Source organism: Lactuca saligna, chromosome 5 (genome assembly GCF_052625555.1).
Source record: "Lactuca saligna cultivar CGN05327 chromosome 5, ASM5262555v1, whole genome shotgun sequence".
In the NCBI taxonomy this organism is placed as follows: domain Eukaryota; kingdom Viridiplantae; phylum Streptophyta; class Magnoliopsida; order Asterales; family Asteraceae; genus Lactuca; species Lactuca saligna.
Genome location: NC_136421.1, coordinates 246934146 through 246961511, shown reverse-complemented (window position 1 = coordinate 246961511; position 27366 = coordinate 246934146).

Genomic DNA, 27366 nt, shown 5'->3' with positions numbered 1-27366 from the left:
TGATGAATGAATAGTAGCCCTATAATCCATAATATTTAGTGGGGTGTTGGTTTTGGGAAGCCAAATGTTATAATTTGGATTATTCAGGGGTTAAAGTGTAATTTTAGGATTTATTTTTAAGATTTTTAGAAGACAAGGGGGTGTTTGGTAAAATATTGGACTTATTAGGAAAGGATTCTTGGAGACACGGGCTAAAGGGTAAATTCTGGATTTAAATTGAAAAAGATTTTGAAGTGAGGGGATGAATGGTAAATATGGGAGTTGTTTTAAAAAAGATTTGATGGGGAGGGGAAAAACTGGATAAAAGAGCACAAATTTGAAAAGAATGTGCGACTTGAACCCGGTGCATTTTCTTCCCGTTTAAAACCCATCCATGCTAAACCCTAACCCTAATGTAACCCCTCCATCCACCACCTTATACCTCCTAACCGTTGGCCGTCATCACCACCCGCTTCCCTATTGCATTCCGACAGACGAAGTCCGAATGACCGCCGCATGCTGCCTCACCATCAAGATTACATAGTGGCATTGCTGCCTGTGATGTCATGCACGGACGAGAGAACCACCTTGAGCAATGCCAAGGCTGCCGGAGACGACGTTAGAGCGGTGTTGATGGCGCTCTTAGACGCTCCTCTTCCTCCTCGTTCTTCTTATGTTCATTCTATTCGCCATCATTCATGTTGCCGGTATCAAGGAATAACTGCCAAGGAATCACGTCGTCTGCCACTGTTGTCGTGTGGCTAGCTGTCACCGTCGTTGCCTTGCGGCTGGTTCATTCTGTCAAGGTTCTCTGACGTCTTTCTATCGCCGTTAGGGCCCCGGTTGCGTGTTGTAGCCTCAGTTTGGTTGTGGTTTTCGTATAAGTATGTACTCATCATAATTCTTATCATTGTATATTTATTGTATGTGTATGGGGTGTTTATGTGGCCAGAAAACCAAGAAAGCTACCACCACCGTGAGGTGGTGGCTGCCACCATGTACCACTGCCGATCACCACCAGGGTAGTTGTGTACGTGTGTTTATCTTAGTGTGTGTGTGTTTATTTAGGATTTGGTGTTGTATGTTGTAAATGATGACTAAATAATCAAAGAAAACCGATAACCACAATTGTAAGGTGGTGGCTGCTGCTACCAGCCACTATGTTGGGTGGTGGTGTGCTTTTGCTTGTGTTAGACTGCTTTTGGGATGTTTGGACATAATTGGACTAGAACCATAACCACCACCATGAGGTGGTGGCCGCTGCCACGATCCACTGTTGATCACCACTACTCGAAGTGGTAGTGGGTAGTGCCCGACTTGTCTAACCCTAATTGACCTAGTGAAAGCCTAATTTGACCCAAAACTTCACAAATGGACTAATTGGAATACTATTGGGTTGGAAACCCTAATTAGGGTTTGGAAAACCCTAATTTTGGAAATGTGAGATTTAGAATTGTTAGGACCCGCATTTGGACTGTTAGATTGGAATTTTTAATTATGTCCGACTAAATCGTATGAATGGCCTAGTATATTGATAGGCGTAATGGATTAAGTAGGAACACTTAACCCTAATCGTCATTTTATATGAAAAACCCTAATTGGGTTTGGGTTCTTTTTGGGCCATTTATTGGACTAAGTTGCTGTGGGCCTTTGTGGGCCAATTAGGAACATCTTTATGGACTAAGGAAATTATTGGGCTTTAGGATAAGGCCCATTGGAAAGGCTTGGGCCTAATTTAGAAAATTAGGCCATAAGTGGGCCAAAATTGGGCCTTGATGATTATGAGACATTAGATCACCGAAATGCCAACAGTTTAAACTAGAATAAATGGTTGGGCCTCGAGTTAAGTCCATGTATAGGTTTGGGCCCAATTTGGAAGATTGGGCCATATAGGGCTTTGGTTGATTATTGGGCTTTTGGGCCTTCAGAGTGTGATTTTGGGCCTTGGTTTTGAACTGTGACATCCCTATTTTCACGGCAAGAAAAGACCGATTTTTGTTTATGCTTTATAAAAATCAGAGTACTTCTTTTAATAAAAATGTTGCGGAATTTGTTCCCGGAAAAACATGATAAATACGTTTTTTAAAACATTTTCGAAGAAACGTATTTTGTTCATTTAAAACATTTGGGATGTCATCGTTAATACAGAAACATAAGCATAAACAGAACTTACATTTATTTACACTAGTGATCTACATCTCTTTAAATCTCTCAGTGTAATGTGACTTCATATCAACACCTGTGATATAAATAAACTGAGTGGGTCAGGTTGGGAAACCTGATGAGTACATAGGGTTTTCAACCCACAATAATATAATTATTATTTTCAAACAATCAAACAATCAACCCAATTACCCATCCCTATTATCTGCTTTATTCTTAAGGATCTACCCTAAGAATCAACTATTCCTCGTTCATACATTCCTAAGGATCATCCTAAGGAATCGGCACGAAGTCCATCGTCACCGGGGTTTAGGCACTAAGTCTGCATAGTCGTCAGAATTTATACAATAGGCACTAAGTCTGCATAGTCGCCAAGGTTTTGGCACCAAGTCTGCATGATCGCCAGGGTCTAAGTATCAAGTCTGCATGATCACCAAGGTTTAGAGTACACCGGGTGAACACATCGTTCACAACACCTACAGGTTGCGAGCCTGATAGTGTTCCACTGGACTATCTAGGATAGTCCGTGGTTGTCATCCATACTCTGCTGAATGACGGGGACATCGTTTGGAAAAAAGGCTTCTCACATCGTACACCTCTCACCCACACCTTATACTCTTATTGTCTATATCACCTCTCAACTCATCATCCAACTCATATTTCATCTATTATATCTACCCATGTTTTACCCCAACATTTTCGTAGATATAAAATACATATATAGTTTAAATCATTTAAAACATGTATAAAATCTTTCACTCAGCATAGACAGCAAGTATTCAGACAATATGCACACATAGCACGTAATTTATATTAAAATACTTCATATCTATGTGTAAGATGAAAGGGACTATGCACTCACCTGAGAAAGTGGTGACTCGGTACTCGGACAGCGCTTCGTTTACTTTAAAATAATTTCCTTTGACGAAACCTAGTATTATCACCACTAGATTTTAGTCTAATATTACCGTGACTAATTATTAGTCTTATTATTATTATTATTATTATTATTATTATTATTATTATTATTATTATTATTATATAAGCGTTTGAAAAATACTTTCCAACTACTATGTACAGACAGGGGCCATACATAAAACACCGGAGGGCAGGACCATTTTGGCGTATAGCACTTCTGAAATCCAACAACCCTATGCGGCCCTTTAAACCAGATTCCCCGTACCGCGAGTAGTTAAAAGATATTATAACGACACTTATATAAGTCATAATAATAGCTCAAATATTTATTATAAATTTATAATAAGAATACTAATTTTAAATATAAACTATATTTAAAATAGGGTAAACATAACTTACTTTCAAGGGGATTTTAGCTAGGAGTCGGGCTCTGCAGGGGCAGAACTTCGTCGCTGAATCTTTCTAAGAAAGATTCGTGCAGTGCTTCAGCGCTCACCTTACTATACTAAAACTACAGAAAGAGAAGTCGAATCACGAGGGACCGAAATGCTCGGGGGATAAGGAGAGAAAGACTCTTGAATCAAGAGAATGGTGCAAGAAATATGAGAGCCCAAGGCTCTTATTTATACTAATTGAATTTTCAAAAAGTACCCTCCATAATTACTTAATGACCTTTTAGTTATATAAACAACTAAACACCCCTCTATAATACTATTTTAAATGGATTTAATGATCTTTGTACTAAACTAATGTTGAAAGAACTCAACATTAGTCTTATAATGACCGCATCGTCGATACCTTTCTAATGATATATACATATGTATATATATGTGTGTACGTATACATGATTTATACTTTATTTTAATACATAAATATGCTATTATAATTTGTAACTCGTTCATACGAACTCCGTTTTTGACGTTCTTTATATCCACGCGTAGGTGGATACGTACTCTACAACTTTTGTTTAAACTCCGTCGGCTAATTTTGACTTAATTTTTAAAGTTATATTTTTAACAGGCCGGGACAAGATTGGTCCGTTAAAATCTCATAACTTCTTTATCCGATGTCCATTTTCGTCTGTCTTTTTATCGTTATGCTACTAATAACGAGATCTTCGATTCTTGTTTAGGTTGTGTCGGCTAAAAATCAATCGATCTAAAATTCGAATTTCGGGCTGTACACCGCTAATCCGAAACTTCGAAAAATCATAACTTCTTCATACGAAGTCAGATTTGAGCGTTCTTTTTATCGATCTTCTTAGTTTAACATATTCTACAAATTTCGTTTAGAGCGCTAAGGCTAAATCTCTCTCTCTCTATCATAAATTTACTATTTACGCTTCCCGGCGCCGTGCCGGTTCCGACACGAAACTTCGACGGGTAATAACTTCTTCGTTATAACTCGGGTTTTGGCGTTCTTTATATGTACGGAAACCTTGTGACATATTCTACAACTTGGTTAAGATTATTTATTCTAAATAATCTTTTTGTCGAAAAGTCGTTTTCGACCCCTATTGCCTCTAAATTGACTAGCCCGGATCTGCGGGCGTTACAATTATCTCCCCCTTAGGATGATTACGTCCCGGAATCATCAACGAAAAAGGGCTCGTATAATGACTCCATACGTCATCTCTTCATCCTAGGTAATAATTATAACTTCTATATTCCTTCAAGTCTATCTCTTAGACTCATTGACTGTAAGCAGTACTCGATCGTGCACCTGCTCTCTACCTCAGGCTAGACTTCAAATTATGACCTATCATCATGTGATGCACGTTTAGACTTAGGTATCTTAGAGTTAAATTCTAAAATAGACTATGCCTTCCTTCATGTTCTAATGTGATATAATCACACTTTAACATGTAGCGTTTCTGGCTACCAACTTCTTTAACAACGAACACGATACTTCTATTGATTGCTTTGATTTCAATTGTTTGGTTTAAGTCAGACGCTACATCGAACTTGGTTCCCTGAACCACGCAACATACTCATCATAGTCGGACTCAATTTGGTACGACCACTAGGGTCGGAAATTAACAATCTTTTTAGTCATTATCGAAACGATGGTAATGATATACTTGAAAAAAAAACAGAATCAGTTACTAGCTTCTTGGTAACCTTGTGACTTTCCCTGATCCAAGTGTGAGTCCTGTGCTTCCGGTAGTATAGGCCTCTACTACCATTCACACCTACTCATACTCGTCCCAAGTATTGTCCCGCAGTTTCCCAAGTCACCATACAAGAAAATCACATAACATTTTAACACATCAGATAACAAAACGAAGGTTTTATTATTTCTTGAAACTATTACATAGGTTTCCAAGTTCACCCTAGACTATGCCTCTAATAGGCTACATCATACGACACTATGGCTACTGCATAACTTGATCTTTGGATATGAAGTCCTCATCATTGATTCCTTGCACGGTTTTCTGCTTCGTCGAGGATCATGTGGAATGCCCTTGGCCTCGGTGGCGTTTCTGGTCTTGCTGCCTTATTTTTCCCCGGGCAGTCCCTGGAAATATGCCCTTCCTTGTTACATCCATAACACACCTTCTTGTTGGACGCACACTTGCTGGCATAATGCCCTGTCTTCCCACATCTGTAGCAAGTCACCTCCTCGCTACATTTCCCGAAGTGCTTCTTTTTACACTTCTCGCACCACTTGGTTTCACCTCCTCCTCCTTCTTCAATCTTTGAGAATTTCTTTTCCTTTTTGGATTTTGATGATCCTTCATGTTTCCTTTTCTCGCCAACTTCAGCTCTCTCCAGACCTTTTTCCCTAATCTGGGTCTCAACATTCCTGGCTGCCCAGATGACTCCTTTCAAAGTGGTTGCTTGCTTGACCATTGGTCCAAAGTCTGCTGGTAATCCATGGGCAAACTTATTGACCTTGGAGAGCTCAGTTGGAACTAGATAAGGAACAAGCTTCATTTTCTGTGTAAAACTTGCAACATACTCGATGACACTCATCTTTCCCTTCTTTAGATTCTGAAACTCGTTGTTGATCTCCAGAAGATCCTGCTCAGAGCAGTACTGCATTTTTAACTGCACTAGAAAATCCTCCCATGACATCTTGCTCGCTTCTCCTTTGGGCATCGAATCGGCTAGTAGCTTCCACCAGCTTAGTACTCTAGATTTCAACAAAGGAACCGCGAGAGCGGTCTTTTGCCTGTTGCTACACTCGCAACTCTCAAACATCGTCTCCATCTCGGAGATCCAGTTCATGACTTCCACCGGCGTCGGGCTTCCAGATAGACTCGGTGGTTTGGACGCCATGAAATCCTTGTATTTGCATCCATGTCCATCATTTCCTCCATCCTGGTGGTTTTGCCTAACTATCGGTGGGTTGTCTTGACCAACAGTCCCACTGTAGTTTCCCTCCTCAGTCTGCCCTTCGTTCAACTCGGGCTGTTCGATCTGTATGGTTGCTTCTTCTCGATTTTGCTGGAGCAAACGTCTGGTTTCCTCCATTTGACGATCCAACATCGCCTGGATCATCGCTTGCACTCCGGCCATTGTTATTGGCTCAGCAGCGGTTACCACAACCGGTATTTGCTCAATCACCGGGGGGTTGGTTCCGATCCCCATTTGCATTCATGTTTCTGCTACGGGTCCTTGCCATCTTGATCTATACACCGAATAAGGTGAATCTAGATCTTTACTTAAGATTGACGTTTAAATCATCCTTATCACTCCGAAACGTTTATATGCTAGTTCTAATATCGTATTCGTATGTTTAGAATCCTAAACACATAAGGTTTCCAGATCCGGTCGGCAACATACCATAGATCCGATCAAACTATAGCATCATTTAGCACGTAAAAGGAATTTAGGCATCATTCCTAAAATAAGCTAGTGCTTGTGTCTATTCAGGTGCATTACCTAAATATATCTGACACACTCCTCACAATCATCACTTAGCATTCTAAGTTTAAGTCTAGAAATAAATCCATATTCCTAGTTCGCTTAAACTAATGCTCTGATACCAACTGTGACATCCCCATTTTCACGGCCAGAAAAGACCGATTTTTGTTTATGCTTTATAAAAATCAGAGTACTTCTTTTAATAAAAATGTTGCGGAATTTGTTCCCAGAAAAACATGATAAATACGTTTTTTAAAACATTTTCGAAGAAACGTATTTTGTTCATTTTAAAACATTTGGGATGTCATCGTTAATACATAAACATAAGCATAAACAGAACTTACATTTATTTACACTAGTGATCTACATCTCTTTAAATCTCTCAGTGTAATGTGACTTCATATCAACACCTGTGATATAAATAAACTGAGTGGGTCAGGTTGGGAAACCTGGTGAGTACATAGGGTTTTCAACCCACAATAATATAATTATTATTTTCAAACAATCAAACAATCAACCCAATTACCCATCCCTATTATCTGCTTTATTCTTAAGGATCTACCCTAAGAATCAACTATTCCTCGTTCATACATTCCTAAGGATCATCCTAAGGAATCGGCACGAAGTCCATCGTCACCGGGGTTTAGGCACTAAGTCTGCATAGTCGTCAGAATTTATACAATAGACACTAAGTCTGCATTGTCGCCAAGGTTTTGGCACCAAGTCTGCATGATCGCCAGGGTCTAGGTATCAAGTCTGCATGATCACCAAGGTTTAGAGTACACCGGGTGAACACATCGTTCACAACACCTACATGTTGCGAGCCTGATAGTGTTCCACTAGACTATCTAGGATAGTCTGTGGTTGTCATCCATACTCTGCTGAATGACGGGGACATCGTTTGGAAAAAAGGCTTCTCACATCGTACACCTCTCACCCACACCTTATACTCTTATAGTCTATATCACCTCTCAACTCATCATCCAACTCATATTTCATCTATTATATCTACCCATGTTTTACCCCAACATTTTTGTAGATATAAAATACATATATAGTTTAAATCATTTAAAACATGTATAAAATCTTTCACTCAGCATAGACAGCAAGTATTCAGACAATATGCACACATAGCACGTAATTTATATTAAAATACTTCATATCTATGTGTAAGATGAAAGGGACTATGCACTCACCTGAGAAGGTGGTGACTCGATACTCGGACAACGCTTCGTTTACTTTAAAATAATTTCCTTTGACGAAACCTAGTATTATCACCACTAGATTTTAGTCTAATATTACCGTGACTAATTATTAGTCTTATTATTATTATTATTATTATTATTATATAAGCGTTTAAACAATACTTTCCAACTACTATGTACAGACAGGGGCCAGACATAAAACACCGGAGGGCAGGACCATTTTGGCGTATAGCATTTCTGAAATCCAACAACCCTATGCAGCCCTTTAAACCAGATTCCCCGTACCGTGAGTAGTTAAAAGATATTATAACGACACTTATATAAGTCATAATAATAGCTCAAATATTTATTATAAATTTATAATAACAATACTAATTTTAAATATAAACTATATTTAAAATAGGGTAAGCATAACTTACTTTCAAGGGGATTTTAGCTAGGAGTCGGGCTCTGCAGGGGCAGAACTTCGTCGCTGAATCTTTCTAAGAAAGATTCGTGCAGCGCTTCAACGCTCACCTTACTATACTAAAACTACAGAAAGAGAAGTCGAATCACGAGGGACTGAAATGCTCGGGGGATAAGGAGAGAAAGACTCTTGAATCAAGAGAATGGTGCAAGAAATATGAGAGCCCAAGGCTCTTATTTATACTAATTGAATTTTCAAAAAGTACCCTCCATAATTACTTAATGACCTTTTAGTTATATAAACAACTAAACACCCCTCTATAATACTATTTTAAATGGATTTAATGATCTTTGTACTAAACTAATGTCGAAAGAACTCAACATTAGTCTTATAATGACCGCATCGTCGATACCTTTCTAATGATATATACATATGTATATATATATATATGTGTGTGTGTGTGTGTGTGTACGTATACATGATTTATACTTTATTTTAATACGTAAATATGCTATTATAATTTGTAACTCGTTCATACGAACTCCATTTTTGACGTTCTTTATATCCACGCGTAGGTGGAGACGTACTCTACAACTTTTGTTTAGACTCCGTCGGCTAATTTTGACTTAATTTTTAAAGTTATATTTTTAACAGGCCGGGACAAGATTGATCCGTTAAAATCTCATAACTTCTTTATCCGATGTCCATTTTCGTCTGTCTTTTTATGGTTATGATACTAATAACGAGATCTTCGATTCTTGTTTAGGTTGTGTCGGCTAAAAATCAATCGATCTAAAATTCGAATTTCGGGCTGTACACCGCTAATCCGAAACTTCGAAAAATCATAACTTCTTCATACGAAGTCAGATTTGGGCGTTCTTTTTATCGATGTTCTTAGTTTAACATATTCTATGAATTTCGTTTAGAGCGCTAAGGCTAAATCTCTCTCTATCATAAATTTACTATTTACGCTTCCCGGCGCCGTGCCGGTTCCGACACGAAACTTCGACGGGTCATAACTTCTTCGTTATAACTCGGATTTTGGAGTTCTTTATATGTATGGAAACCTTGTGACATATTCTACAACTTGGTTAAGATTATTTATTCTAAATAATATTTTTGTTGAAAAGTCGTTTTCGACCCCTATTGCCTCTAAATTAACTAGCCTGGATCTGCGGGCGTTACATGAACCAAGCTAGGTTAGGGGTAAACTGGTCCATTTACCCCAAGTGTAGATTTATGGTTATGTATTAAAACCCAAATGGTTAATTGGGTTTTGTCTTGATGATTGACAGTACGAGGATCGGTCAGCCATTAGTCAGGGATTTATCCGTGGGACTTCAACAGTGCGAGGTGAGTCTCCTCAACATAACAATAGGTCTGAGGCACCAAGGCCGGCCCATCCTGTTAGTTGTAGTGTTTATTGTAGATTCACTACTGATATGTCTGGTATGCATGTATATGCGGTATGCTAGTGATTATGTGGTATGCTATTTGACTATGTGGTATGTGGTATGCTAGTTTTCTTTGTGATACTTGCATGGAAGACCACGGGGGGAGCCCATGGCACCTGGATGTAAGACCATGTAGGGGAGCCCATGGATTTTTAGTTAGAGACCATGGGGGGAGCCCATGGCACTTAGATGTCAGACTATATGAGGGAGCCCATGACTTTCCTATTAAAGACCATAGGGGGATCACATGGCACTTAGGTGTAAGACCATGTGGGGGAGCCCATGGCATCCTGGAGTAAGACCTTGGGAGGAGCCTACGACATCCTGATATGTTTATATGAGATGCATATATGATTTATATGGCTTATGTGATTGATACGGTTTATGTAGCTGTTATAGATAGTATGGATTATGTGGATTGTATGGGGTATGCTCTGGGGAACTCACTAAGCTTTGCGCTTATAGTTTTGTTTATTGTTTCAGGTATCATCGGTTTGGAAAGGAAGGGCCCGACTTGATCGCGGTGCACACCCATGTTTTCCGTAATATATGATTTTGGGACGAACTCTGATAAACGTTTTAATTAACAATGTTTTTGAATGCTTGGATTTAAAATATATCTATGTTTTGACTATAAAAAAATGGAATTTTTACCCTTGATTTTTGGTTCATCACAAGTTGGTATCAGAGCCTTGGTTTGAGGGATTTATACATACTTTCGGGTGTGTCTGAACTCAAACTGTGGATCTGTAAAGTTTTCAAAAAAAAAAAAAAAACGTTTTCAAGCAAAAAAATTTCTAACACAAGAAAGGGTGTGGCGCATGAAATCGACCGATCTCAAGTAAGTTTCCAAAGAATACCTATATATGTTATTTGTTATGTCTTGGTTTATGAATCTGAGAATCGAATGCTAGTTAGGGCTAAGAGAGATGCGTTTATATGTTGTACGAGCTGGTAGACTTGAATGCTAGTGCTGAGTAGTCAGCGATAGATTGGCATGACATATGATGCTTGTAGCCTTGGGAATATTGGATGCCATGCTAGAATGAGTATGATTATTGATATTAGTAACTGCTAAGTGTATGCTTTTAAAATTGTATATGGTTAGGATCTTAGAGCCTTAGATTAACTAATTTGGCCTTATTTCCTATTCCTTGTCTGGTTGTGGTCCTAGGGTAGAGTCTATTATTCGACAGTCTATTAGATCCTATTTTGTAACATCCCGGAATAGCAAGAGTACAGTTGAGGGCTAAAAGTGCAAATTTTAAAGGGCAACTCGGGGAGTCCACGGATGGAATCGACGAGTAGGGTCGCGACTTTGGTCGCGAGTTAAGTGGCCTACTCGGCGAGTCCAAAGTCGGACTTGGCGAGTGGGTGCTGAGTGGAGAAAACCCTAAATCCGGGGAATGATCCCTATTTAAATAACATTATATCCTCTCCCCAGCCTCTTTGATCCCCCTTGAAGTCCAGAAACCCTAGACAAGCGTGATTGAAGAAGATTAGAGTGCATTTGGAGCTTAGGGAGGTGGTTGTTGAAGAAATCTTGAAGGAGAAGAGGCTTGGATCAAAGGGCTTTGCTTGGATTCGAGTTTCATTGCAGTTGGGGCATTGTTTTGAGGTAAAATCTCGTTCTTGGGCTATCACTCATATGGATTCATCATTTTGGGGTTTTTGGGGAGTTTATTTTGGTATGTTTTGGAGTTTGGAGGTTAGATTTGAGGTTGCTACCTCAGATCTGGAATATTGAAGGCCTTGAGTGCATTAAAGTTCCTGTGTTTGAGTGCTTAGTGAAGCCATCATATCCCAAACCCTAGCTCTAAAGTGAATAAGGCCTAGATCTCTTTGGATTCACGTAAAGTTTGCCACTTTACGTGATGAATGGATTGTAGGAGGCTAGATCTATGTTTTGGATCAATTGCATGGCCTGGAATGCTTCTATATGGATTCAGACCGGTGCTACTCGGCGAGTCACATGGGTGGACTCGACGAGTTGCTTGAAGATGAGCTGGAACTCGACGAGTTGGATGAACAACTCGGCGAGTAGGTTGAAGATAGCCTTAGACTCGGCGAGTCTTGTTGAAGAGTCCTAATATTTTCTGGTTGAGTCGAGAATCGGTGAGTTAAGGGATGACTCGGTGAGTTGGGCGCGAGTGGACTCAGAGTTGTTGGACTCGGCGAGTCTCGGGGTGACTCGGCGAGTTAGGTCGCGGATTGAGGGAAGTTCTGAGCATAGGGACTCGGCGAGTCATCGGGTTGACTCGGCGAGTAGAGTCAGTCAGGAGTTGACTTTGACTTTGTCCAAGGTTGACCAGTTGTCGTCCAGGGGTATTTTGGTAATTAAGGGTATTTATTGAGTTGAGTGTTTTGGTGTTCAATGGAGGAGTTCGTGTCGGAGTTTGGAGCAGCGGGATCTTATCCTTTCAGCCGGCAGTTCGAGGTGAGTTATCCTCACTATATATCAACAGGGTCTAAGGCACCAAGGCCGGCCCTTTCTTGGATTGTGGTTCGAATATGGTTGTTATGTTATTTCTTGACATGTCTGCATCCTGGTAGTTAGGATGGTATATGCTAGAGACCTGATTAAGGTCAGTTTCCCGATATGTAGAGTGATGCTATGCTCGTGACCGGTTAGGTCGGTAACCTGGTTAGGGCAATGATATGTTATGTGAGATGCTTGATCGGTTTGTTGGCTATGACTGTTATATGATTGTATGTTATGTTTACATGGACTAGAGATGGGTTGAGGCGGGTCTTGCTTTGTGCTGTAGGCCAAGATACCCAGGGCGGACCGGTTGTTCCGAAGGCCCAGCGAGCGGTCCGGATAGGCTGTAGGCCCCATGAGGGCGGACCAGACGTGCCGAGGCTCGGAGAGTGGACCAGGCCGACTGAAGGCCCGATGCGGGCGGACCAGTCATACTGTAGACTCAGAGAGTGGACCAGGTGGGTTGAAGGCCCGGTGCCGGCGGACCAACCACACTATAGACTCGAAGGAAATAACTAGACTCGGAGGGTGGATCCGGTGGACTGAAGGCCCGATACGGCGGACCAGTCACACAATAAACCCGATATGCATGGCTGTTCTATGTTCTGTTACATTATGTATGCTTTTTATGCTATGGGCCGGAAGGCAATATGTTATGGGTCAGAAGGCAATATGTTTTGGACCGGGAGGTCGTAGCCTGGAAGGGCGTATATGTGGTTGGTATTTTGGGGGTATCTCACTAAGCTTTCGGGCTTAAAGTTGTGGTTTAATATTTTTCAGGTTCTTCAGGAGACTGTGGCAAGGCAAAGGTGTGATCGTACCGTTCCTCATGTTTATGTTTTATGAAATGGACCTGGGAATATTCTGATAAATAATGTATTGAAAATCTTTTGTAATAATTTAATGAAATCGGATTGTTTTTGAAAAATTTAAATTGGTTGGATTTTTCGGTCGTTACAAGTTGGTATCAGAGCCTTGGTTTGAGTGAATTGGAGGGACACTTGTGTGACTCCAGTCTCAAATCGAGGAGGGTTTTCAAAGGAGAATTTAAAATGGTTTTCAAAATAAGTAAAGGAGGACGCGGAGGTACGATCAGCCGGAGCCAGTAAGTAACCCCAAATTACCATTCATGACATTTGTTTATTTGAGCTTTAATAGAACAACATGCTAGTGATAGGCTAGGGATCTTCAGGATTTCATGATAATTTTTCCTATTATGTGATGCCTGCTAGCCTAGGGTTCCTCTATTGAGAGTTCCAGTGTTCCTCTAGGAGTGAGGATCGAGCGCTTGCTATGTATGTTTGTCACTAGGGTGTTGTGGTAGTACTTCATACAAATATGGGTAGGTGTGGAAGGTAGTATGGGCCTGTACTACTGAAAGCACAGGACCCATACGCGTATCAGGGAAACCCAGACCTCTAGGGTTGGGTTGAGAGTTGGTTCCCGGGATAGTGGGAGGTGTCTGAGATTTTTGGTGTTTTATTTTCAGTATGGAGATTTCAGGGCATGCTGGGAGTGGATCTGGGTCAGGATCAGGAGCAGGAGAGGGAGTTCCGGGTGGGTCCGTATCGCCCGAGGTTGTCGGTCAGATGAGTACGCACGAGTTGGATGCGAGGATTCGTGAGATCCTGCACGATGAGGTTGCTGCATTGTTCCGGGCCGAGCTGCCGGTACTGTTTGGGTCGATCAAGACCGCCATGGTGGAGTATTTTGATGAGCGCTATGCGGCTCTCACGGAGACGGCTGCCGCGGCGGCTACAGTGGCTGTAGCAGCGGCAGGGGGAGGAGCCAGTAGAGGTTTTCAGTATCGGGACTTCGATAATACGAAGCCTCCCACCTTCGATGGATTTCAGGATCCGATCGTTGCTATGAGATGGTTATCAGACATGGAGGGGTGTTTCTTCACATGTTCATGCCCTGCTGATCAGAGGGTGAGGTGTGCTCTGAACCTGTTAAGGCTCGGGGCAAAGGATTGGTGGAGATTGACCATGGGGTCATACTCGGATGCGCAGAGGGCTGCGATTTCATGGGATCAGTTCAGAGAGATGTTCAACACTCGCTATGTTCCACAGGTCGAGAGGGAGAGGTTGGCTCAGGAGTTCCTTGAGCTGAAGCAGGATACGGAGTTGGTGACGGAAATCACCAGGATGTTTACTGAGAGGGCGATGTTTTGCCCTGAGTTCGCTTCGGAGTAGGCTCAGATGTCCCAATATCTGAGTATGCTAAAGAGGGATATCAGGCAGTTTGTGTCCGCACAGAGGTGCGAGACCTTGTTGAGGTTGCAGGAGGCCGCCAGGCGGCGTGAGTTAGAGATTGAGTTGCAGATGCGTGAGCTGAGGCAAGCTCCGGTTCAGTCGCAGACGGCGACGAAACGGTCTAAGACCGTTGATTCCAGGATGGGAGATCAGGGCAACCATGTTTGTGGAAAGTGTGAGAGGGGTCACGCTGGAGTTTGTCGGTCCGGTGGTACGTGCCACAAGTGCGGAAAGGAGGGACACTATGCGCGGGATTGTCGGCAGTCAATGCCGCTTCGGGATTTGAGGATATGTTATCATTGTCATCAGGTTGGACACTTGAGGGTCAACTATCCACAGCTTGCTGCAGGACCGGTGCAGGCTCCAACATCGGCCACGTTGAGGATCACAGGTGGAGGTCAAGGTGGAGCGGAGCCCCCAAGGGCTTAGGGTCGTGCTTTCAACTTGCAGCAGAGGAGGTTTGAGCAGGGCCGGATGTAGCTGCAGGTATGTTTCTTTCTTGTTATCTTGTTTATTATGATTATCGTGAAGTATCGTTTATCTGCTTGTCTCGTTGGGTGGTTTTCGTTTTGGTATCCGTTGTTCCTTGAGGGTTTGGCATGGGTATGGGTTAGTATTTTGGGTTTTCGCTGATTATCTTTTGTGAGGATCATTGGTGGATGCGGCGTTGGTTTGAATGTCGGGTAGCATCTGCAGACTGAGGAATGGATATTTGAAGATTGGGTTCCTTTCGAGCGGGATGATCGGTGTGGAAATGTGTTTTTGCGAAGGTTTCTAGTGCTAGTGGGAATCAGTCTGAGTGTAAATGTGGGTTTTGTGCAAGGTTATCTTGGGAGGTCGGTGATAGCGACCGAGGGTTGGTAGTCAGTGCCTTAAGTGGGGGAGAATTGGAGAGTTCTCCGAAGGATCGACAAGTATGAGGGGTTGTTTACCTGCATGAAATTTAGTAGTGTCTCGGTCAGCCAAGGGCATTGGTTGGTATGAGTAAATGGCAGGCGTGCGGGGCGGGATACAGACCAAGAGCTTGATTGTGCAGGGCCTGGGATCAAGTCGGGATCGAGTATGTATGATGGAGATAGAGTTCGGAATCCCTGGGGGGCTAGAACAGTATGCATGGGTGGTTTCCCCGGAGAGGTAACTCGGAATGTTGATTGCTAGTTGAGCGGTTCGGATAGACTGAAGGCCAATGGGCGTACCAGTCAGGCCGAAGGCTCGGTGAACGGTCCAGCTAGACTGAAGGCCCTGGAGGGCGGTCCACGTCTGCTGAAGGTTATGAGAGTGGTCCAATTTGACTGAAGGCCTGGTAAGGCGGTCCAGTCATGCTGAAGACTCTGCATGTGTCGTTAGATCGGTGCGAGGTAATAGATTGAGTATGTTGCGATATGTTAGCGTTGCAAGGTCTGGCCCCGGAGATTGATCGCAATCAGTGAAGGTAGTGCATGGACTTGAGAGTCTTCTCGGGTGGATTCAAAGTATGTATGGTGTATGGGATAGCAGTTATGGTATAAAGAGGTGGTGTAGTGTTGGGTGAGCACCGTAGTACTTGTCGTGGTGACAAGGCGGTCGAGTGGTTTTCCTTGGTAAGGAAAGAGGGAGGAATGTAATTCCGAAGGGGAGTGCAAATTCACGGAAGTGAAAGCGGCAGTGTAGAGTTATGATCGGAGTGGTCTGACGGTGGTCATTGAGCAGCGTGTGCGGCAGCGGTTTGGGATGACATCATGAGAGGATGTCTGTTGGGGTTGCAGAAGGGATTTCCGAGGCTGTAAAGTCAAGAGGCTCGTAAGGGATGCAAATATTGAGTTTTGGGTTCCCATCTTGATTTCGGGAAAGGATTTGTGTATCAGTGGTTCATACTGAGGGATGTTTTGAGGGTCGTCAGAGTGATGGGTTTCCTAACCCGAGGGTGCTAGAGCTAGTTCAGCATGTGCATGCGATTGCAAGAAGAAAACTCATGGGAGTCGCTCTGAAGAGTGTGTCTTTCTGTAAGGATGGAGTGGATAGAGTTGGATTCGGATCGGGAATCTGGTGGTGCATAGTTATTATTAGCTCATATGGGTCGAGTAATGGTTGTGATTTGGGGCAGTGATGCATCATGGGTGGTACTCAGTTGTTGTGTGTGGTTATCAGAGGGTAAAGTCGGTGCCCGGTTTGAGACGGTGGTCAGGACATCGTAAGGAAGGAGAAAGTGAGTCCGAGTTTCGATGGGTATGCCTTGAGGGACCTGGTCCGGTTAAGGCCAGGTGGCGTGTTGTGGGAGTATTTTGACGATGAGTTGCCGTAGGCTTCGAGGATGAAGCCTAATTTAAGTGGGGGAAAATTGTAACATCCCGGAATAGCAAGAGTACAGTTGAGGGCTAAAAGTGCAAATTTTAAAGGGAAACTCGGCGAGTCCACGGATGGACTCGGCGAGTAGGGTCGCGACTTTGGTCGCAAGTTAAGTGTCCTACTCAACGAGTCCAAAGTCGGACTCGGCGAGTAGGTGCTGAGTGGAGAAAACCCTAAATCCGGGGAATGAGCCCTATTTAAAGAACATTATATCCACTCCCCAGCCTCTTTGATCCCCCTTGAAGTCCAGATCCCTAGACAAGCGTGATTGAAGAATATTAGAGTGCATTTGGAGCTTAGGGAGGTGGTTGTTGAAGAAATCTTGAAGGAGAAAAGGCTTGGATCAAAGGGCTTTGCTTGGATTCGAGTTTCATTGCAGTTGGGGCATTGTTTTGAGGTAAAATTCGTTCTTTGGCTATCACTCATATGGATTCATCATTTTGGGGTTTTTGGGGAATTTATTTTGGTATGTTTTGGAGTTTGGAGGTTAGATCTAAGGTTGCTACCTCAGATCTGGAATATTGAAGGCCTTGAGTGCATTAAAGTTCCTGTGTTTGAGTGCTTAGTGAAGCCATCATGTCCCAAACCCTAGCTCTAAAGTGAATAAGGCCTAGATCTCTTTGGATTCACGTAAAGTTTGCCACTTTACGTGATGAATGGATTGTAGGAGGCTAGATCTATGTTTTGGATCAATTGCATGACCTGGAATGCTTCTGTATGGATTCAGACCGGTGGTACTCGGCGAGTCACATGGGTGGACTCGACGAGTTGCTTGAAGATGAGCTGGAACTCGACGAGTTGGATGAATAACTCGGCGAGTAGGTTGAAGATAGCCTTAGACTCGGCGAGTCTTGTCGAAGAGTCCAAATATTTTCTGGTTGAGTCGAGAATCCGTGAGTTAAGGGATGACTCGGTGAGTTGGGCGCGAGTGGACTCAGAGTTGTTGGACTCGGCGAGTCTCGGGTGACTCGGCGAGTTAGGTCGCGGATTGAGGGAAGTTCTGAGCATAGGGACTCGGCGAGTCATCGGGTTGACTCGGCGAGTAGAGTCAGTCAGGAGTTGACTTTGACTTTGTCCAAGGTTGACCAGTTGTCGTCCAGGGGTATTTTGGTAATTAAGGGTATTTATTGAGTTGAGTGTTTTGGTGTTCAGTGGAGGAGTTCGTGTCGGAGTTTTGAGCAGCGGGATCTTATCCTTTCAGCCGGCAGTTCGAGGTGAGTTATCCTCACTATATATCAACAGGGTCTAAGGCACCAAGGCCGACCCTTTCTTGGATTGTGGTTCGGATATGGTTGTTATGTTATTTCTTGACATGTCTGCATCCTGGTAGTTAGGATGGTATATGCTAGAGACCTGATTAAGGTCAGTTTCCCGATATGTAGAGTGATGCTATGCTCGTGACCGGTTAGATCGGTAACCTGGTTAGGGCAATGATATGTTATGTGAGATGCTTGATCGGTTTGTTGGCTATGACTGTTATATGATTGTATGTTATGTGCACATGGACTAGAGATGGGTTGAGGTGGGTCTTGCTTTGTGCTGTAGGCCAAGATACCCAGGGCGGACCGGTTGTTCCGAAGGCCCAGCGAGCGGTCCGGATAGGCTGTAGGCCCCATGAGGGCGGACCAGACGTGCCGAGGCTCGGAGAGTGGACCAGGCCGACTGAAGGCCCGATGCGGGCGGACCAATCATACTGTAGACTCAGAGAGTGGACCAGGTTGGTTGAAGGCCCGGTGCGGGCGGACCAACCACATTGTAGACTCGAAGGACATGACTAGACTCGGAGGGTGGATCCGGTGGACTGAAGGCCCGATACGGCGGACCAGTCACACAATAAACCCGATATGCATGGCTGTTCTATGTTCTGTTACGTTATGTATGCTTTTTATGCTATGGGCCGGAAGGCAATATGTTATGGGTCGGAAGGCAATATGTTTTGGACCGGGAGGTCGTAGCCTGGAAGGGCGTATATGTGGTTGGTATTTTGGGGGTATCTCACTAAGCTTTCGGGCTTACAGTTGTGGTTTAATGTTTTTCAGGTTCTTCAGGAGACTGTGGCAAGGCAAATGCGTGATCGTACCGTTCCTCGTGTTTATGTTTTATGAAATGGACCTGGGAATATTCTGATAAATAATGTATTGAAAATCTTTTGTAATAATTTAATGAAATCGGATTGTTTTTGAAAAATTTAAATTGGTTGGATTTTTCGGTCGTTACATATTCTGTGTATAATATGCATGCATAAGGCAGCCGACAATGAGGATGGATGGATATGGATAACATGAGTTGTGGTATGTGGGCTGAATTTTCTATGATAGTTCTTTGGATCAGAGTGCTACTGCACGAATGCTGCTTGCTTTGTGCTTTGTAGAACTCTTGAGTGATGGGAGTAAACTACTAAGTGGATATGACGATATCTCGGAAGTGGATGGTTGGCATCATGGGGAGTTCTTCAGCAACTTATGCTAGGGCGAGGTTGGGAACCTAGGAAATCCTAGGATATGCTCCAATGAGTTAGTGGGGTGGTTTGGTGAGGTTGAGAACCTAAGGGAGCTTAGGAGTTGCTTTGGTGGGTATTGTGTTGTTGTTTAGCTGTTATTTGGTGTATCAGTGGAGTTGGTGACTTAGAGGATTTGGGAGGATTGCTTAGGAAAGTATGGATAGGTATGGAAGGTAGTATGGGCCTGTACTACTGAAAGCACAAGATCCATACTCAAATCGGTGAGATTCTGGAGAATATTAGAAGCTTATGGAAGGAGAGTTCTTGGTTATGCTTTGATAATGAGGATAGTTGTTTTGCTAGATGAGGATGAGCACACATGAGGAAGGACTAGGGTTTGGTCCCTACTCCGGTGGTGAGCCAGTTGGTGGAAGGACCACCAGGGTTTTTGGAGTTCACCTTGGATCTCTTATATCAGGTGGCAAGGAATGATTATGCGATCTATTGCACTTTCGGGATTGGAGACTATGTATTGGGGGTAGCTAGTAGCCTAGTTTAGAGCAGAGGTTGCTCCAGCTATTGCAGTTCAGCCATTGATGATTAAGCTGGTGAGTGGGTCAGGGTGTGAGACCCTGAATGATATGGGTCCCAGAGACTGAGGGCAGAAGATCGATTTGGAGTATCTCGAGCAGAGAGGTTCAGGTCATGTGAATTTAGTGGAGGATCTCGGGAAGAGATCCAAGAGTTCAGATCAACTTTTAAGAGGTTAGTAAGGTCGGATTCAATACAACACTTATGGGAAACTGGGTAATGGAGTTTTTTGTTTCAAAGGTTTTAGTATGTGTATCTTTGGGTTTGGTTCCCTGCTTGTGTTTGGGTTATACCTTCAAACATTGTCATATTCCATTTGCATACCGTGAGTTATAGGGTGGTTAGTGAAAAGTCATTTCCCTCTTTGCTGGTTTGGAGTGTTCAATGTTATCTGGGTCTATGGTCGAGATCGGTTCAGACATATGATGCGGAAGGTCTAGGGTAAGGATTGGTGACTCAGCCATTATGCTTGGGTTGGATTTTGGAAGCGCCAGGGGAAGTGGTCTACTGTAGAGGCTTTGGTCTGGGCATCGATTATTTGCACTTCAATATATGAGGGTGCCATCATTGCAAGGCATTTGAGATTATTAGTTTCACTAGGATTTGGAAAGTGTTCGTCTGATCTTTAGGAGTCGTGTGGTCTTTTGGGGTTTAGGCCAGTAATAGAACACTAGCACGGGTAAGCACCATGTTGTGAATAGTTTGGTTATTAAAGAGTAAAAAGGATTGGGAATCCTTTAAATCTCATGTATTGCGAAGACTTAGTCGAATCCAAGTGGGGGAGAATAGCATAGGTATTCAGGACAACGACATGTATGAGACCGGGATGGGTTTCTCATCCCCATCGAGGAAAATGGCGTCCAAAGTAGCTATTTGGTTTGAGGGTTGTATGAGACCGGGATGGGTTTCTCATCCCCATTGAACATAATGAAGAACTGAGTGGCTTGGAGGTGACTTTCTAGAGAAGTATTATGACAAAAACCATCTGGAAAACCCTTAGAAGAAGAGGAAACGATTAGAGCTCAAGAGTTGAAGAGATATAGAAGAAAACATCATCAATACATTCGGTTTGATCATGATTAGCTTTATTCCTATTGAGTTTTTGTTTTTGATTAATGCCATGAGTAGATAATTTAATAGACTTTCATTTAGTTAGATGAAACCTAAAACTATGAGTCAGTTTTTTACTATATGGATATGTGGATTTTGTTTGTGCATGTGTTTGATTATCATTAACTAGCACGTTAAAGTTTGTAACTTTGTTGCTTAATTTCGAGTTTAGTGTAGCTTAGTGACCATTAAATTACATGAACCTGATTACCTAGTGATTTAGTGACCATTAAATTGCTAGAGCTGGGATCGACCAAATCTTAGATAAGTAATAAAAGTAATAAATTTAGTTGTGATGGAGAACATAATTGTGACCATAATTGTGTTTTCTTAGGTAAATTTTACATAGCCCATCTATAATGAATAACTAATTCTATGTTTTGATTGTGTATGACCTTACAAGGTAGCTCATGAATTGTTGAAAATATTAGTAAATTTGGACTTGAATTGCTAATTACATCAACATTGGTAACCAATTTCATTAATCCATAAATAAGAATTAACCATAGGAAAAAGGTGGATTCAAAACTAAACGAAAGTGTTTTTATTATCTTGATTACATCCATTTTTAGTTAAGAGTTTTCTTTAAAGTTAATCTGAACTTGCAAAATTAGATAAAACCCCCACTTTAGTTAATTGTTTTTAGATTAATATTTAGTTGTTAAATTATTATCTAAATTCATTCTCTGTGTTCGATACCCAACTTAGTTTACTATACTATATAGTGACTAGGTACACTGCCGATAGGTGCATTAGTAGATAAGTAGTTAGGTTTATGAATTTAAAGCGAGATAGGTATAATTTGTGCACATCAATGTTTTTTATGGTATATGTTATGAGAATCGCATGCTAGATTAGGGTTAATGATCTACTCAAGATTTCATGCTAGGAGGGATGCCTTTATATGCTCGATTGTTTGAGCTTTTAGAATTGCATGCAAGTATGGATTTATGATGGTTGTAAGGATTGACATGATATGTGATGCCTTGTAGCCTAAGAGGAATGAAATGATGTCTTAGATTTGAAATCCTTATTAGTAATTAGTGATCTTGGGATGTCCTCTATTTGGCTTGTGGTTTGGAGTATTATTGCTCAGATGTTGCTTGCTTTGTGCTTTGTGGGACTATTGATGATGTGAATTAACTATTAAGTGAATATGTTAAGTCGCATGCTGTACAGGTTAGATAATCTCAGAGTGATTGATTTGACTCTATTACACAAATCTTATCCGAGTCCAACCATTGTAGGGATGAGTCTTTTACTCAAAGGATTATCTAAGCTTTGTTGCATGTGATTGTATTAATGAAGTAGTTAATTCACATTATTGGGAGATTCTTCAGCAACTAATGGCAAGGTGAGTTTGGGAACCTAGGAAAACCTAGGAAGTGCTTTAGTGGGTTGGTTGCATTGTTTAGCGGGTATTTGGAGTATCAGTTGAGAATGTGACTCTGGGGATTCAAAATGATTCTTGAGGAAATTATGGATAGGTGTGGAAGGTAGTATTTGGCTCGTGCTACTGAAAGCACAAGATCGATACTCGAATCAGGGAGTGTCACAAGGAATCTAAGAAGCTGGCAGAGGTTTTAGTGTGCAAGATTTTTGATTAATGGTTAAACTATGATGGATTAATGATAAATTTTTGGTTATGAGATGACAATTGGGTCTTGATGTATAGGATGTCGATTTCTGGATGTGAAGTGGAGTCCTCTGAGATGGGTACGGATGTTGTAAGATTTCATGACTGGATTACCACTGAGGTTTCACATATACTATTGGAAGAGTTACACGGTATCACTGGTCAGACCACTGATAGAATAATTGTGAATTTTGAGGAGCAGACCGCAATCTTGCATGTTGCAAGAGAAGTTGGTGAGGCTACTAGTGAAGGAAATCTGGATATGGAGGCACAACAAGGAAAGAGAAGGCGGACACATGACTCCGGATGATTGGAAGGAGTTGGAGAGTTCTATACACCCGAACCACGTACTGGAAGTCAATAGAACTATGAGATATGTTTCAAGTGTGGGGGAACACATAGGTTTTCTTATCACAAGTTCATGTCTTTCAAGTGTGGGGAAAAAGGGCATGTGCACCAGGAAACTAAGAAGGATCATATATGTTTTCATTTTTGCTAGCCAGGTCATTTCAAGTCCAACGGTTTTGCATAGATGGCAGAGGGGTGCAGGCCCCAGCACTCATCGTCCCTCAGGAGGTCAAGGTCGAGGCGCAAGAAATCATTGGTATGTACTTTGAGCCCCAATTCCGTAATGATATTTACATCTAAAATAAGTATGTTCATGGTCAGTGTTGTATCATCGGATCATAAACCTTTTGTATGGTAGGATTTTTAGAACCATATTGGAATTTATTCAATTTCAACGAATTAGAGTTTGGTCCTCTAGATACTTCGTATTTCAGAGGTGTGTGGATTGTTCTTGCTAGGTTTGAAATTTTGACATTGGAAAGCTTCCAGCAACCTCATCTAAGGTTTAGGTTTCCTATATAATTGACTAATTCATCGTTCAAGAATTTTATACGACATTTTGCATACTGAGAATCATGTTGAAAGGTAGCTGGATGAGCTGGTTGTAGGCATCGACTCAATAGGAGATGTGAGAATGAGAGGAGTGCTTCGCTTGGAGGATCAGCATCTAGATTTATTGTGTCTGTTTTTAGCACCATGGGTCGAAAAGAGTTACAGAGTAATTTCATGAGATTGTTGGGGCTCGTGCTGGTGAAGATTTTCCGATTGATAGGTGTAAAGGGTTTTGCAGAATGGAGATGACGGAGGAGTAACTGCCAACTCATGTTTTCAGGAATGCAAGTGTGGTACTCGCATCGGGAGCTTTTAGGGAAGGATCTTGTGAAAGCTGGTTGTTTCCATCTGGGACAATGAAGTCAAAATTCAGGAATGCTTGTATCGCTCAGGAAGGAGGTCAAATGAGTATTGACAGACCTTGAATCGATTACAACTATTGGTAGGGCAAAAGAAGAAGGGAACCATCACTCCAGAGTATGAGTAATGAACTAATCGCACGAGGTTATCATGGTGATTGTATTTTTGAGAGGACTTAGATGGACTTGATATATATATATATATATATATATATATATATATATATATATATATATATATATATATATATATATAATGCATCGACTTTTGCGATAAGTGGATAGTAGGATCGATGAGCTGTCCATTCCGGATAAGGGGTATAGTTCCTTATCATGAGGTGAAGTGGCTTAAGTATTCGGAGTTGTATCATGGGAAGTACTTGGAATTATTGAGCTCGTTGATGATTCGTGAAGTGTTCATCTGGTTTTGGGATATTTGTGATCGTTAGTTCTTGTAAGCCTTGGTTGTTAACAGTCTAAATCGTTAGGTGGGATGGATTAGGAATCCGTCAAATTCTTTGTGAATTGGAAGAGTACGGTCGAATCCAAGTGGGGGAGAATCGTTTGGTCTAAAGGTTTCACAAAAATGGATATTTAGGTTTCATTGCGGACCAGTAGTGATGCATGGTGGGTATGTGGATAGATCCAGCTTGAGGGTTGTGTTAGAGCCTCTCTCTATCTTCATGTTTGACTAAGGATTCGGGATTCAAAGCATAACCTGAACATCAGATTGGGTTATAATCAGATGCGAGATTCGACTTATGGTGGTTATGGTTGGTATAGTATATGGACGGTAAGACCATGGGTGGGACCATGGATGCATGAAAAGTGTTGTAAGATTACGTGGTAGCCGTATCATTCACCAGGTTAATAGGCAGTTATGGAAATATTGTAATTCTGAAATGGGATCATAGTATTCACCAACGTGAGGTTGGCCATTGTTGGGGTGGTCGTTGGTATAAGGAAGAATTATCACGTGCATGGGGCAAGGTGAACAATGTTGTTAGAGGAATTTTCTTTATGGATATGAGGATCAAGGGATCTAAGGCAGTGTTGGTCCTGCACAACACTTAATTGGGTGGGACCCATGGACGAGGTCGTATGGTTATGATAGTGCGGATGAGACTCGGTAGAGATTGGTTGGAGCAAGTTATTGGACTATGTTTAGAATGGGATGACTCTGTCGTCAGTGATTCGTATTCATGTAATGTATATGCTAGGGTAGCCTTTATCAGTAAGACTCTTAGTAAGAGCTTGATAGTTAGACCAGGTGTGAGACGGTCAGTCTTAGTGGTGGATTAGGGATTGTATATCTCAGTATAGTGGATGGTCATTGTGGAATCAGAATATTTTGGATAAAAGAGCAAGTGTAAATCTTTGGATTTTAAGATATGAGTCATCTATCGGGTTGTGAAATGGTCGAAGACTCGTGTTGGGAGTCGTCTTTGTATACATAAAGGTATTTTCACCAGCAATTTATGGTTAGGGACTTTGTCTACCAAATGTATCAACTGGATGGTTTAGGATCAAAAAGGACATTTCTCAGTTTAGAATGTAGTAAGAGGTCCCAGTGATTGTGTTTTAGAATGATCCTACCTGTAGGGAGGTCAGGCAAAGTTTTACGGGATTCAAAATTATAGCAGTGAGGTGCTGGCTCATGAGTTAAAGGATCAATGATTTGCTCACCATTAGGAATATGAGTTCTGCTAAGCTTAGGGTTCGATGGTTTCCTTGGAGGGTCGCTAAGAGTATGACGCAACCTTTCTAGTGATTTGGAGAATCAAGAGGTACTGGTCGGAACATTTGGGTTTCTGGAGGATGCTAAAGATGTGATTTTGAGAACGAAATTTAATTTAAGTGGGAGAGAGTTGTAACACCCTGTTCCAAATCTGTAACATCGGGTTTTAGATTATCCGTGATTAAGGTTAATAGGCCACGAGTCGGGGGCAAGGAGGTCTCGGGTTGAGGCGAGTTTTAAGAAACGTAGGGCATCTCCTTACCTTTTCGTAGGTATGAGGATTTTTGGAATTCGAGTCATTTCGAAGATGCTATGGAAGTTTGGGAGAGTTGGCAAGATAAGTCCCTAAGTGAGGATTTTGGCAGCGAAGTACGATGGGCGTACGTATGCGTACGCTTAGCGTACAGATGCACGTGTATCTTAAGCAAGAGCCACCTAGTACGCTGGGCGTACTAGGCACAGAACGAAACCCTACTTAAGTGAAGTGTCCCTATAAAAAGAAAGAGACAGTCTCATTTCTGGCCACCTTCCTTAGTTATTAAATCCTCTCATACCCTAATATCCGTTCTTGAAGCTTGTGGTGGCCATGATGAGCCTGTTTGTGTTCTTGTGGACTATTGAGAGTTAAGAAGGAGCATGGAAGGGAGTGAAGTTGAAGAACAGGCAGAAGATCTGAGCTTTCTTTAGGCTAGAGCACCATTTGAAGGTATAAATCTCCAATCTTTCCCTCTCTTTTTGTTTTGTGCATATTAGGGTCCATTTTAGGGTTTTTGGTCCCAAGCTTGAGGCTTTATGAGTTGATGTACTCCAGAGCTTAATAACCTGTCCTTTTAAGTGTTTCTAGTGGTGGAGAACCATAAAAATAAGGCCTTGATCGTGTGAATCTACCCATGTATGAGTTATGAGCATTTTGGGTTAAGAAAAGTAAGAGTTTTTATGTGTTGTGACCTTATCAGCCATGCAAAGGCTTAAAGTTGTTAACTTTATGGAGTAAGAGAAGTTAGGAAGTCCAGATCCAAGAGTTAAGCTAAGGTCTTAACGGGTTAAGACCAAGAAAATGGATTAAACGAGTCTGAAGGTACGCGCCGTGTAATTCCAGTACGCCCCGCATACTGGGTTGAGGTCCCCGATCAATTTATTGAGTGTTTGGGTACGCTGAGCGTACCAGGGGGTACACCCCGTGTAACTTATTCTCGGGGTTTTTGGGCTAAGCATTGTGTTGGGCTTTGAATGTTGGGCCGGGAGTTTGGACCTCACGTAATAGAGTCTTGGACTAGAGAAGTGTATGTATGTGCTTTGGACATTTGGTGTGGACTTGCCTTTTTGGTTGGGAATTGGGCCGTGTGAGGGCATATTTTTTATTAGGCTTTGGTGTGCCCAATGGGCTTAGGGCATTAATGGGCTGTTAGGTGGTCTATCTTTAGACCCAATATGTGAGAGGTTGGACTTAGCTCCTAGTTGAGATTTATTGTGGGTTTGGCTCATAGATAGAGTCTGGTGTGTAGTAGCAATGATTATAGGAGCTGTTCTTCATCT